Source organism: Ambystoma mexicanum, chromosome 14 (genome assembly GCF_040938575.1).
Source record: "Ambystoma mexicanum isolate Mex_15411 chromosome 14, UKY_AmexF1_1, whole genome shotgun sequence".
Taxonomy (NCBI): domain Eukaryota; kingdom Metazoa; phylum Chordata; class Amphibia; order Caudata; family Ambystomatidae; genus Ambystoma; species Ambystoma mexicanum.
The window spans coordinates 639,059,658-639,072,012 of NC_090940.1; the positions used below are offsets into that span (position 1 = coordinate 639,059,658).

General features: G+C 54.1%; 1 long non-coding RNA gene across 1 annotated transcript; it reads left to right on the plus strand.

The window, feature by feature from the left end:
• Nucleotides 1–433: 433 nt before the first annotated feature.
• On the plus strand, nucleotides 434–7,574 carry LOC138527095 (uncharacterized). Its single transcript, XR_011283812.1, has 2 exons — nucleotides 434–486; nucleotides 5,714–7,574. It is a non-coding gene; the product is annotated as an uncharacterized lncRNA (long non-coding RNA).
• Nucleotides 7,575–12,355: the final 4,781 nt, after the last annotated feature.

A 12,355-nucleotide genomic window follows, 5' to 3' on the forward strand; every position in this document is an offset into this window, starting at 1 on the left:
GGGGAGGATGTTTTTAAATTGCTGTCCTGGTGTCCACCCTTGTTTTTGATAATGTGTATTTTTTCTCCTTTATGGGGTGGAGTTTTTTTGTAATAATCCTTTCTGAATGTTAAACAAGTGGTTACAACACAGCGCGTCAAATCGAAACTCGATTGAAGGCGGACGAGCCGGATACTGGCGCCCGCCCGCCGCCGGGCCCCGCGAGCTAGCCCTGGGTGGAGCCCCTGTGGGGCGGTGTGCGAGACTAGGAGGGGTGCCCTCCCCGCTGCCAGAAACAGGTTTGGCCGTGTGCTTGCTGACGCCGGCCGCGGATGCACACCTCGCGGAGGGGGGAGGCCACGGCCCTTGAAAAACTGGTCCTGTCGGAGCCACCGCATTCCAGGCTGGTGTCGGAGGCACTGCTCCGGGGCCAGGGCAGGTATATAAGGAGGGAGCCGGCCTGGGAGCCTGCAGAGAGGAGCTCCAGCAGCCCGGGCACCGGCGAGGGTAAGTGCAGGCAGACCCTGACCTGGGAGAGGTGCGGTGCGGCAGCGTTCATTGCGGATGCTGCCAAGCGCGGCAGTGCGCCAGACAGCCGGGGACCACCACCTCCCCAGCCAGGGGGAGATTCCTGCCCGACAGCGGCCACCCCCACTGACTCCGTCTGCCAGAGAAGGGTACAGCCAGACAGCTTTCAATCCGGATAGTGCTCTACAGCAGGGCGCACGGGACGCTGAGGCCACCCTCCTCCTTGCTAGGGGGAGGGCACAGCCTGGAAGCTTTCGTTGAGGAAACTGCCAGGGAGGCGGTGCGCTAGAAAGCACAGGTGGCAGACCGCTGAGAGCACAGCATGCCTATCACTCTGTTGCTGGCAGCTTTCTAGGCGGATAGTGGCAGACTGCCGAGCGCAGGGCTATCTTTCTGCGGCTGACAGTTTTCTAGGCGGATAGTGGCAGACCACCCGCCGAGAGCACAGCAGGGCTATCCCTCTGCAGCTGGCAGCTTTCTAGGCGGATACTAGCAGACCACCCGCCGAGAGCACAGCAGGGCTTTCTAGGCGGATAGTGTATCCGCCATTCCACCTCTCAGGGACAGAATAGCTTTCCATCCGAATAGTGCCAGACGCTGCGGGCAGCCAGCAGCGCACGGGGACAGTGCAGTAATAGAGAGGCGTGTGGGAGGGGGAGGAGGGTGCTGGGGGCGGTGGGACCCTCATCCTCTGCTCCAGTAATGGACACATCATGGCAGCTTCGATACCGAATAGTGCCAGACCCAGCAGCGGGGTGTACCGGGGGAAGGGCGCGATGTGGCAGCCTGTATTCCTGCTAATGCCAAGGCAGGGCACCGAACAGCCTGCTGGGAGCCGTGGGCCTGTACATGAGTGGAGGGGCTCCTAGGCGGGGACAACGCAGGTCGACACCCGCTTGGTCCCAGTCACATTTACCAGGCGTCCAGTGGTGACTGGAGGCCTGCCACTTATCCGTCGCCCCAACATTCCCGCAAGGGCACGCCCACGAGGGGCAGCCAATGCCAGGCAGTGGCAGCCCGGCTAGAACTTCTGGTAGGACATTATTCATGAACACTGCTGCATCCAGGGGCTGACATGTGGGTATCCGCTTCTCTACTGAACTACCGAGAAAGAGTGGTCAGCCCCCACCCACCCTTGGAAAGGGGGCGTGCTGGGTGTACTCTGTGCAGGCCGGGCACGACATGGGAAAGGACTGAGGCCGGTTAGGTGGCACGGGTGCTCCGTGGGTGCACAGAGCAGCGGATAGTTTGCAATCCACGTTAGGCTTCAAGATGCGCCGTGTGTTAGGACTTTACAGAAAAAGGGGACCTGTCAGCTTGCAATCGGAGCACGTGTGCCAGGTCCTATGCCGGTGTCCCAGTTCGACCATGGGGCTCGGCGGGGGGTTGCCTGTGCGACTGGTGCAGCTCCAGAGCAGGGGCGCACCGTACAGGGGGCATGCCTGGCAGGGGGCATGTCTGGGCAGAGCTCGGCTGCTTCCTGCTCGGTTGTGAAATGGTGCCGCGAGGCGTGTCAAGTCTTACCCGGTGTACACAGCAGGGCCGGGCCGGGGCACGTGGGGACCAGCCAGGGCGGGGCAGGCACCTGTGCAAGGAGAGGAGAGAGGGGGGAACGAGGGGGCAGGCGCGTGTGCTGTGGGAAAGGGGCAGACTCCTGTGCGGTGGAATTGGGTCATTCACTAGTACTGGGTGCCCGGGGACAAGAGAGGCAGGAGAAGGCCCTGTGCTAGGAAGGAGAGGAGCAGGCCCCTGTACTGGGGAGGAGAGAGGCAGGCCCCTGTGCTGGGAAGGAGAGGGGCAGGCCCCTGTGCTGAGGAGGAGAGAGGCAGGCCCCTGTGCTGAGGAGGAGAGGGGCAGCCCCCTGTGCTGGGAAGGAGAGAGGCAGGCCCCTGTGCTGGGGAGTAGAGATGCAGGCCCCTGTGCTGGGGAGGAGAGAGGCAGGCCCCTGCTCTTGGGAAGGAGAGGGGCAGGCCCCTGTGCTGGGAAGGAGAGGGGCAGGCCCCTGTGCTGGGGAGGAGAGAGGCAGGCCCCTGTGCTGGGGAGTAGAGATGCAGGCCCCTGTGCTGGGGAGGAGAGGGGCAGGCCCCTGCTCTTGGGAAGGAGAGGGGCAGGCCCCTGTGCTGAGGAGGAGAGAGGCAGGCCCCTGCTCTTGGGAAGGAGAGGGGCAGGCCCCTGTGCTGGGAAGGAGAGGGGCAGGCCCCTGTGCTGAGGAGGAGAGAGGCAGGCCCCTGTGCTGGGGAGGAGAGGGGCAGGCCTCTGCTCTTGGGAAGGAGAGGGGCAGGCCCCTGTGCTGAGGAGGAGAGAGGCAGACCCCTGTGCTGGGAAGGAGAGGGGCAGGCCCCTGTGCTGGGGAGGAGAGAGGCAGGCCCCTGTGCTGAGGAGGAGAGAGGCAGGCCCCTGCTCTTGGGAAGGAGAGGGGCAGGCCCCTGTGCTGGGGAGGAGAGGGGCAGCCCCCTGTGCTGGGAAGGAGAGAGGCAGGCCCCTGTGCTGGGGAGTAGAGATGCAGGCCCCTGTGCTGGGGAGGAGAGGGGCAGGCCCCTGCTCTTGGGAAGGAGAGGGGCAGGCCCCTGTGCTGAGGAGGAGAGAGGCAGGCCCCTGCTCTTGGGAAGGAGAGGGGCAGGCCCCTGTGCTGGGAAGGAGAGGGGCAGGCCCCTGTGCTGAGGAGGAGAGAGGCAGGCCCCTGTGCTGGGGAGGAGAGGGGCAGGCCTCTGCTCTTGGGAAGGAGAGGGGCAGGCCCCTGTGCTGAGGAGGAGAGAGGCAGGCCCCTGCTCTTGGGAAGGAGAGGGGCAGGCCCCTGTGCTGGGGAGGAGAGAGGCAGGCCCCAGTGCTGGGAAGGAGAGGGGCAGGCCCCTGTGCTGGGGAGGAGAGAAGCAGGCCCCTGTGCTGGGGAGGAGAGAGTCAGGCCCCTGTGCTGGGGAGGAGAGGGGCAGGCCCCTGTGCTGGGGAGGAGAGAGGCAGGCCCCTGTGCTTGGGAGGAGAGAGGCAGGCCCCTGCTCTTGGGAAGCAGTGGGGCAGGCCCCTGTGCCTGGGAGGAGAGAGGCAGACCCCTGTACTGGGGAGGAGAGAGGCAGGCCCTGCTCTTGGGAAGGAGAGGGGCAGGCCCCTGTGCTGGAGAGAGGCAGCCCCCTGTGCTAGGGAGGAGAGAGGCAGGCCCCTGTGCTGGGAAGGAGAGGGGCAGGCCCTGCTCTTGGGAAGGAGAGGGGCAGGCCCCTGTGCTGGGGAGGAGAGAGGCAGGCCCCTGCGCTGGGGAGGAGAGAGGCAGGTCCCTGTGCTGGGGAGGAGAGAGTCAGGCCCCTGTGCTGGGGAGGAGAGAGGTAGGCCCCTGTGCTGGGGAGGAGAGGGGCAGGCCGCTGTGCTGGGGAGGAGAGGGGCAGGCCGCTGTGCTTAGGAGGAGTGAGACAGGTCCCTCTGCTGGGGAGGAGAGGGGCAGACCCCTCTGCTGGGGAGGAGAGGGGCAGACCCCTGTGCTGGGGAGGAGAGGGGCAGGCCCCTGTGCTGGGGAGGAGAGAGGCAGGCCCCTGTGCTGGGGAGGAGAGAGGCAGGCCCCTGCCCTTGGGAAGGAGAAGGGCAGGCCCCTGTGCTTGGGAGGAGTGAGGCAGGCCCCTGTGCTGTGGAGGAGAGGGGCAGGCCCCTGTGCTGGGGAGGAGAGAGGCAGGTCCCTGTGCTGGGGAGGAGAGAGGCAGGCCCCTGTGCTGGGGAGGAGAGAGGCAGGTCCCTGTGCTGGGAAGGAGAAGGGCAGGCCCCTTGCTGGGGAGGAGAGAGGCAGGCCCCTGCTCTTGGAAGGACAAGGGCAGTCCTCTGTGCTTAGGAGCAGTGAGACAGGCCCCTGTGCTGGGGAGGAGAGGGGCAGGCCCCTGTGCTGGGGAGTAGAGATGCAGGCTCCTGTGCTGGGGAGGAGAGGGGCAGGCCCCTGTGCTGGGGAGGAGAGAGGCAGGCCCCTGTGCTGCCTGTGCTGGGGAGTAGAGATGCAGGCTCCTGTGCTGGGGAGGAGAGGGGCATGCCCCCTTGCTGGGGAGGAGAGAGGCAGGCCCCTGTGCTGGGGAGGAGAGAGGCAGGCCCCTGCTCTTGGGAAGGAGAGCGAGGCACCTGTCTTTCTTGCAGGACCTTTGATAGGTCTTCAATCGTATTTTGACTTGACTCTTATCACTACATTCTGTCCTAATGATTTGCTCTCCTCCTGTGTGAATCCGTGTTAGCTGCTCTTTCTGCGGGTGCACGCCTGTTCTTTTCTCTCTCCTTTGGGGTTCCTTGTCTCTACGATGTTCTCCTTTTTTTCCTCACACCTTGGTTGCAGCCTCCCCTGATTCCAGGCCCATTTTCCCCACCCCTCAGATGGCTCTTTCATACATTGTTCTCATGATTGAATGCCTGTGGGGGTGGTCACTTTCACTGATTGCTCTCCTGTTTTCTCTCTTTAATTTCCCCTTTCTTATTTGCCTCTTGCAATGTTTTCTCTCCTCCTCTTTCCTTTATTCCCTTAGTTCCCCCTTCAACTCCCTCTTTCATGGGTCTTCTTCTCCTCTTTCCTCTGTTTCCTTAGTTTCCCCTTTCTTATTTCCCTCTTTCAATGTTTTCTCTCCTCCTCTTTCCTCTATTTCCTTAGTTGCCTCTTTCAGTGGTTGCTTTCCTGGTTTTCTCTTTCCTCTGTTGCCCCCTTTCTCAGTTCTTTCTTTCATCTGTTGCGCTCCTGTTTTTTCGCTCCTTAGTTTCCCCTTTCTTATTTGCCCCTTTCGGTGTTTTCTCTCCTCCTCTTTCCTCTATTTCCTTAGTTGTATCTTTCAGTGTTTTTTCTCCTCCTCTTGCCTCTACTTCCTTAGTTTCCCCTCTATTCCCCTCTTTCATGGCTTTTCTTCTCCTCTTTCCTCTGTTTCCTTAATTCCCCCTTTCCTAGTTCCCTCTTTTCATGTTTTCTCTCCTCCTCTTTCCTCTATTTCCTTAGTTGCATCTTTCAGTAGTTGCTTTCCTGGTTTTCTCTTTCCTCTGTTGCCCCCTTTCCTAGTTCTCCTTTTCATCTGTTGCTCTCCTGTTTTTTCTCGCCTTAGTTTCCCTCTTCTTAGTAGCACTGGTCAATGTTGGTCTTCTGTTCTTCTCCCCTCTCCCTGTTTTTCATCTTCCGAAGAGTCGTCCCTTTCATTACTTGCTGTCCTGGTTTTTCTCCCACCTCAGGTGCCCACTTCCCTGACTGCTCTCTTGCTTTTCTCCTCAGGTGCCCGCCACCGCTGCCAACGCCCTCTCTGCCTGGAGCTGCCCAGCACATCACAGCTAGCCTGCCTGGTGCAGTGGTTCTTAACAGTTCAACAGTTCTCTATCGAAATTGTGAAATGTTTAGGACCACTTGACCAGGATAGGCCCTGGCACCGATCGGGAGACCCACATGGATGGAACCGGGGCCCCCCCAGGGGCCTGCACCACCCAAGCATCAGCATCACATCTTATTCCATGGCCTCCTGTGTGTCCGTCGGAGGAGGTTTGTTCACCATGTGTGATGGACATGACATGACTTTTAAATTAACAAGGCCGCCGCCTCACGTGACAAAATTAACATGGCCACCGCCTCATGTGACAAGGACATGTTTTTTGGGTTTGAAACGATTTGGCACCATCCGACCCCAGGACAACCCAGTGTGTCTGTCTTGAGTCCAAAGTGTCCAAGCACTGCAGCCACACCGGGTTAATCCTGGGTTTTCCCCACACATACTTTGTGATGTTATTGTAATTGGTTATTTATAACGCGCTTAATACCCAGAGGTTTTTAAGTGCGGACCCGGGGATCGAACCTGTGTTGCTCTGCGTCGTCTTGCTTCTTTGTTAATCTCTAATTCACCCACAGACGCCACCAGAATTCCACCAGAGTTTCCTAATGCAAATGTCTTGCGTGTTGGTAACAACCCGATGTATTCATGAACGTACCTGCTTCACCAATGACCTTGCAACCTGAAGCAACAGGTTTTGTTTGCAATAAGGGAGCAGGTGCGACTTCACCCAGAAAATCCCTGCTATGGGGTGGGTTTGGGTGCAGGCAATGAAACTCGAGGCCCCCTGTAACTGTGGTTGAATGAGCTCACACGTGCCTGTCCTGCAAATTGTAATCGAGCAGGGTTGTCCAACTGCAGGCCTCGAGGGTCAGAAACATGTGCAATTTCAGGATACTCCTAATTAATATTCATGAGATCAATTTGCATACAATTATTCTAAATGTATGCACATTTCTTCTCATGAATATTAACAAGAGATATCCTGAAAAGCAGTCAGGATTCCGGCCCTCGAGGCCTGGAGTTGGACAATCATGTTCTACAGGGAACGGGGTGGGGGCGGCGGAAGGTGGGGTTGGACGTGCCAGGGCCTGTGCCACGGAGAAGAGATATTGACTTCTTGTGGGTAGTCAATGGCCCATTGTATTCTGAAATTCTAGTATAAGGAAAATGTTTAGATTCATGTTACATGTAAGCCAGTTTGTACGAAATGGGGACAAGTGACATCGATAGTTCTATATAAAGAATTTACGCTGCAACTGTTAGATCGCGGATCCTATTGTTCTGTGCTCAGTTTGTAAAAGAATTTACCAAAATTAGCTAATTTCGTTATTTTGAGCACAAAATGTGGATAGAATGTTTTTAGATGCACCTGATGCTTAACACAATGCTTAATTTTTCATTAGAAAATGGCTGATCGAAAAGGAAAAAATTAGATATCAAAATTGTCATTTCTACTCACTTTAGTGCATTTTACTGACTGCTTATTATAATTTAGGACAGCAAAATTCTTAATTTGGCAATATTGGCTACTAAAATAAGAAATCCGAACTTTCCTAATGAGTTAAACAATATAGTGATTAATTTGTAATGTGCCATGTGTCTTTAATATTCCCTTTTTGATTGTTCAGATCAATTTGATTTATTTTCATAGATTGTCACTAGCGGCTTTGCCACCCATGCCATGTGGCCAGACTAGGCACCTTTCCATGTTTACTCAGCAGGGCAGCAATGTTTCATTTTTCTGTATTGAACATGTTTTATTTATTCAAGATTGGGCAAGTTTATTTTTGAACATAAAGAAGAGCTTTTCTATTTTGTGTGTGTGTCTTTTTCTTTTGCCATTTTGTTTCATACCGTGTAAGTTTCAAGTTTCACTGAACTTTGTGAACAATGAAAGCCTTGAAGCCATTCTGACTGCAGCGTGTTCGGGATGGTGGTAGCCTATTTCACCTAAAACAATTGACGTAATGACCAATTTGATTGAATTTTACATGGGGGATTTGGCCTTCCGGCAACTTGGTCGCATATATTCCAAAATACCAACCCTGGAGAGAGGGGTTGCTGGGGTGTACCCTGCTCCCCATGTCTGATGTTTTCCAATTTCAGGGGTGCAGGGGTGTCCCCCGCTTCCTTAAAATTGGAGACAGGGGGTAAAAAAAAAATGCATGTGCGTTTGAATTGGGCGCTGAGCAGATAAATTGCGGTCAGTTTGCTGCAAACAAAAGAAATTCGGTCAAACACACCCAAACCTGCGTGATGGCCTCACGCAAAGTAAGGACAGCCTTCGCATCGTACTGGAAGCATTGGTATAGGGAGAAATCATCACCCCTCTCTGGAGAGAAGTGTGAAAAACCGAAAGTTGATGGTTGGAAGGTTACGAAGGAATTTTAACTACTGGCAATTGCTCCTGGCAATTGCTCCTGGCAGCCCTCCAGGGCTTCCTTTTTCAGCCTGCCAGGTCATTCTAGATGGTGAAAGACTGCATGCAACCATGATGTGGTCCCGGCCCAAGAGGGGCAGTCCAATCCGAACAGCTAGGTCACGTCACTGCTGCACAACATCACAAGCAACCCCAGGCATATTTTAGTCTCGCTGAGAGGCGTTTTAGGGGTACCCACATTTGCATTAATCATTGTGGGAATTGCCCCACCATCAAAAGACCACTCCATGAACCCCAGAGCTCTGTGCACAGGGTCCTTTGTTTTCGTTAAGCAAATCCCACAAGTGGGTGTGAACGGCGTACTCAAATGCACATTCATACACCATGCAGCCTAACACACAGTGCTGCAAAGTTCAACTCTTGCTCTCTTGCTCCATGCAGGGCCGAGTCTCATTGGCCACCATTTTCCATCTCTGCTCTTAGTTCTCAACTGTCAAGACGGCTTACTTTCTATTCCAGAATCTCTCTCAGTACCACCTGCCATCATTTTTTGCTTATCCTCCATCCTCTTCTTGTCTCGCCGCCCCCGATCGTCTACATTAATTTCTCTCTGAACCTTCTTCCTTGCATCGGCATCAAGTCCACTCAGCTTCCTAGTTGTTGAGTGGCTGCAGCTTCTTTCGATTTGTGAAATGCCAACTAAATGTCACATCGGGGCGAAGCAGCGAAAGAACGAGAAGGAAGCCAATGTCGGTATGACTAAAGCAAAGGAGGCTAGGGTGAGCAGCTAGGAACAGATGCCGTCACTTGCTATAAGCAAAAAAGTGATGGGTGGAAGGTTTTGAATTAATCTGAACCACTGGCACTGCCAGACCATGATTTGGTCGTCTTGTTGATCTCCTACACCCTCATGTTGTCTGCTCCTGGCATTGTTTAAGCCTTCATTTCACTCCTATAGTTTATAAAATCCTCTTCCTCGCTATGGGGCTAGCTACGAAATCACGCTCACACCAAGAGACTAACTATCTCTCATTCAGAAAATTTCAGAATCCATCTTTTCTGAATTATATGTGCACCCACTGCTACGAACTTGAGAAATGCCTTCAACTCAGCGTCAACTCATTCTTATGGTGCGCGCCTGTGCGTGTATATGTATCATCAGGTATTCTTGGTTGCCACTCTGTCTCAGCGCTAGAAACAATATTCGCTGCTCTGAAGCCTCGCTTGCACCTTCGCTTCTGACCTGGCGAATCTCCCTGTGGATTTTATATTAGATCACTCCATGCCTTTCGAAAAGCTGTTATCCGGGACGTCTTTTAATATTGCAATTGGCCACAAGGGTTCAAATGCGGCATGTGATGGATGACACCATGGCTTTTGATAGACAGGTCAGTTAACCATATGTTTTTAACAAGGCTGGCCATACCTACGGCTTTAAACACGGTGGAGTACCCCAATGGTTTTTGATATACCTTCCAGTCAGCTCTATGAGTTTTCACATTATGGATCGCCCTACGGCTTCACATGGTGGCTCAACCCTATGGTGGATTGTGAGGGATCACGCCATGACTTGACATGACGGCTCACCCCATGGCTACCGACATACAATTGAGTGAACCCTATGGCATCTGAAATTGTGTGGAACCCCTGTAGATTGACATGGCGGCAAGGCACTTTTGCATCTGGCATGGAGATGATATGATATGATGGGTTATTTATAACGCGCTTAATACCCAGAGGTTTGTAAGCGCGGACCCGGGGATCGAACCTGTGGTGCTCCTTGTCATATTGCTTCCAAGGCGAGCACCATGCCCCTGAGCTATTGCGAATGGTGGATATTGCCATTACGGCTCCCCCTATGGATTTTGAAATGGGATATGAACATCACTCGGTGGCTTTTGAGGTGAGGGATCTCCCAATGGCTTTCGACATGTCTAATGATGGTGGATCACACCGTGGCTTTTGACAAGGGTGATCCATAATATAGCTCCTGGCATGATTAATCACCCCACAGCCATTTGTATACATTAAACCCTTAACCCTACAGCTTTTGACAGGCCGGATCACCCTTTCTTGCTTCTGACCTGGTGGCTCTCCTGTATGTATTGGATTGGGACACAGTGGATCACCCCTATTGCTTTTGCAATCATGACCCAGCTCATGGATTTTGACATGGCAGATGGTAGATCTCTCCATGACTTCTGCTGTGGTGGTTCCCGATGGATCGCTCATTGGCTTTTGACATGCATGGGGGTTAACCCTAAGGCTTTACATTTTGGGAATCACACTATTGCTTTCAACTTGGTGGTTCTCGATGGAGCACCCTATGGTTTTCTACAGTGATGGCAGATCACTCCACTGCATTTTCTGTTGGCTGATTAACCATCTGGGTTTCATCATGGGCGATAAACCCTCTGGGCTTTTCCATGGCAGATCACCACTCTAGGATTTGCGATGGCTGATCACCCCTTTGGGATTTGCGATGGCTGATAACCCCGCTGGGATTTGCGATGGCCGATCATCCCTCTGGGATTAGCGATGGCTGATCACCCCTCTGGGATTTGCAATGGCTGATCATCCCTCTGGGATTAGCGATGACTAATCACCCCTCTGGGATTTGCGATGGCTGATCACCCCTCTGGGTTTTTCCATAGCAGGTCATGCCTCTGGGATTTGCGATGGCAGATCACCCCTCTGGGATTTGCAATGGCTGATCATCCCTCTGGGATTAGCGATGACTAATCACCCCTCTGGGATTAGCGATATCTGATCACCCCTCTGGGATTTGCGATGGCTGATCACCCCTCTGGGTTTTTCCATGGCAGATCACCTCTCTGGGATTTGTGATGGCTGATCACCCCTCTGGGATTTGCGAAGGCTGATCACCCATCTGGGTTTTTCCATGGCAGATGACTCCTCTGGGATTTGCAATGGCTGATCACGCCACTGGGATTTGCAATGGCAGATCACCCCTCTGGGATTTGCGATGGCTGATCACCCCTCTGGGATTTGCAATTGCAGATCACCCCTCTGGGATTTGCGATGGCTGATCACCCCCCTTGGATTTGTGATGGCTGATCACGCCTTTGGGATTTGCAATAGCTGATAACGCCTCTGGGATTTGCAATGGCTGATCACGCCTCTGGGATTTGCGATGGCTGATAATACCTATGGGATTTGCGATGGCCGATCTCCCCTCTGGGATTTGCGATGGCTGATCACCCCTCTGGGATTTATGATAGCAGATCACCCCTCTGGGATTTGCGATGGCTGATCACCCACCTGGGATTTGCGATGGCTGATTATCCCTCTGGTATTAGCGATATCTGATCACCTCTGTGGGATTTGCGATGGCTGATCACCCCTCTGGGTTTTTCCATGGCAGATCACCTCTCTGGGATTTGTGATGGCTGATCACCCCTCTGGGAATAGCGATGGCTGATCACCCCTCTGGGATTTGCGATGGCTGATCACCCCTCTGGGTTTTTCCATGGCAGATCACCTCTCTGGGATTTGTGATGTCTGATCACCCCTCTGGGAATAGCGATGGCTGATCACCCCTCTGGGATTTGCGAAGGCTGATCACCCATCTGGGTTTTTCCATGGCAGATGACTCCTCTGGGATTTGCAATGGCTGATCAGGCCTCTGGGATTTGCAATGGCAGATCACCCCTCTGGGATTTGCGATGGCTGATCACCCCTCTGGGATTTGCAATTGCAGATCACCCCTCTGGGATTTGCGATGGCTGATCACCCCTCTTGGATTTGCGATGGCTGATAACGCCATTGGGATTTGCAATGGCTGATAACGCCTCTGGGATTTGCGATGGCTGATAATACCTCTGGGATCTCCGATGGCTGATCACCCCTCTGGGATTTATGATGGCAGATCATCACTCTGGGATTTGCGATGACCGATCACCCCTCTGGGCTACACAAAACACCCTGTGCATGACTCATTGTGCACCTGGCACAGTTATGCTCTGAGAACCACAATTAGGCAGTGTGACTCTTCCACCTGCCCCCCACCATGGGTACCTCACCAAGGGTATGAACCCCCAGTACATAGGTCTGCATCCTGCAGCTCTTCAGATGCTTTGGCCTTTGTCCCCTGAGTTTTCTGTCCTTTGACTAAGCTGGCTAGGGCTGGTGGGAGTTGTAGTCCAAAACATCTGGTGAGCCAAAGGTTACAGACCCCTGACTCAGAAGCACA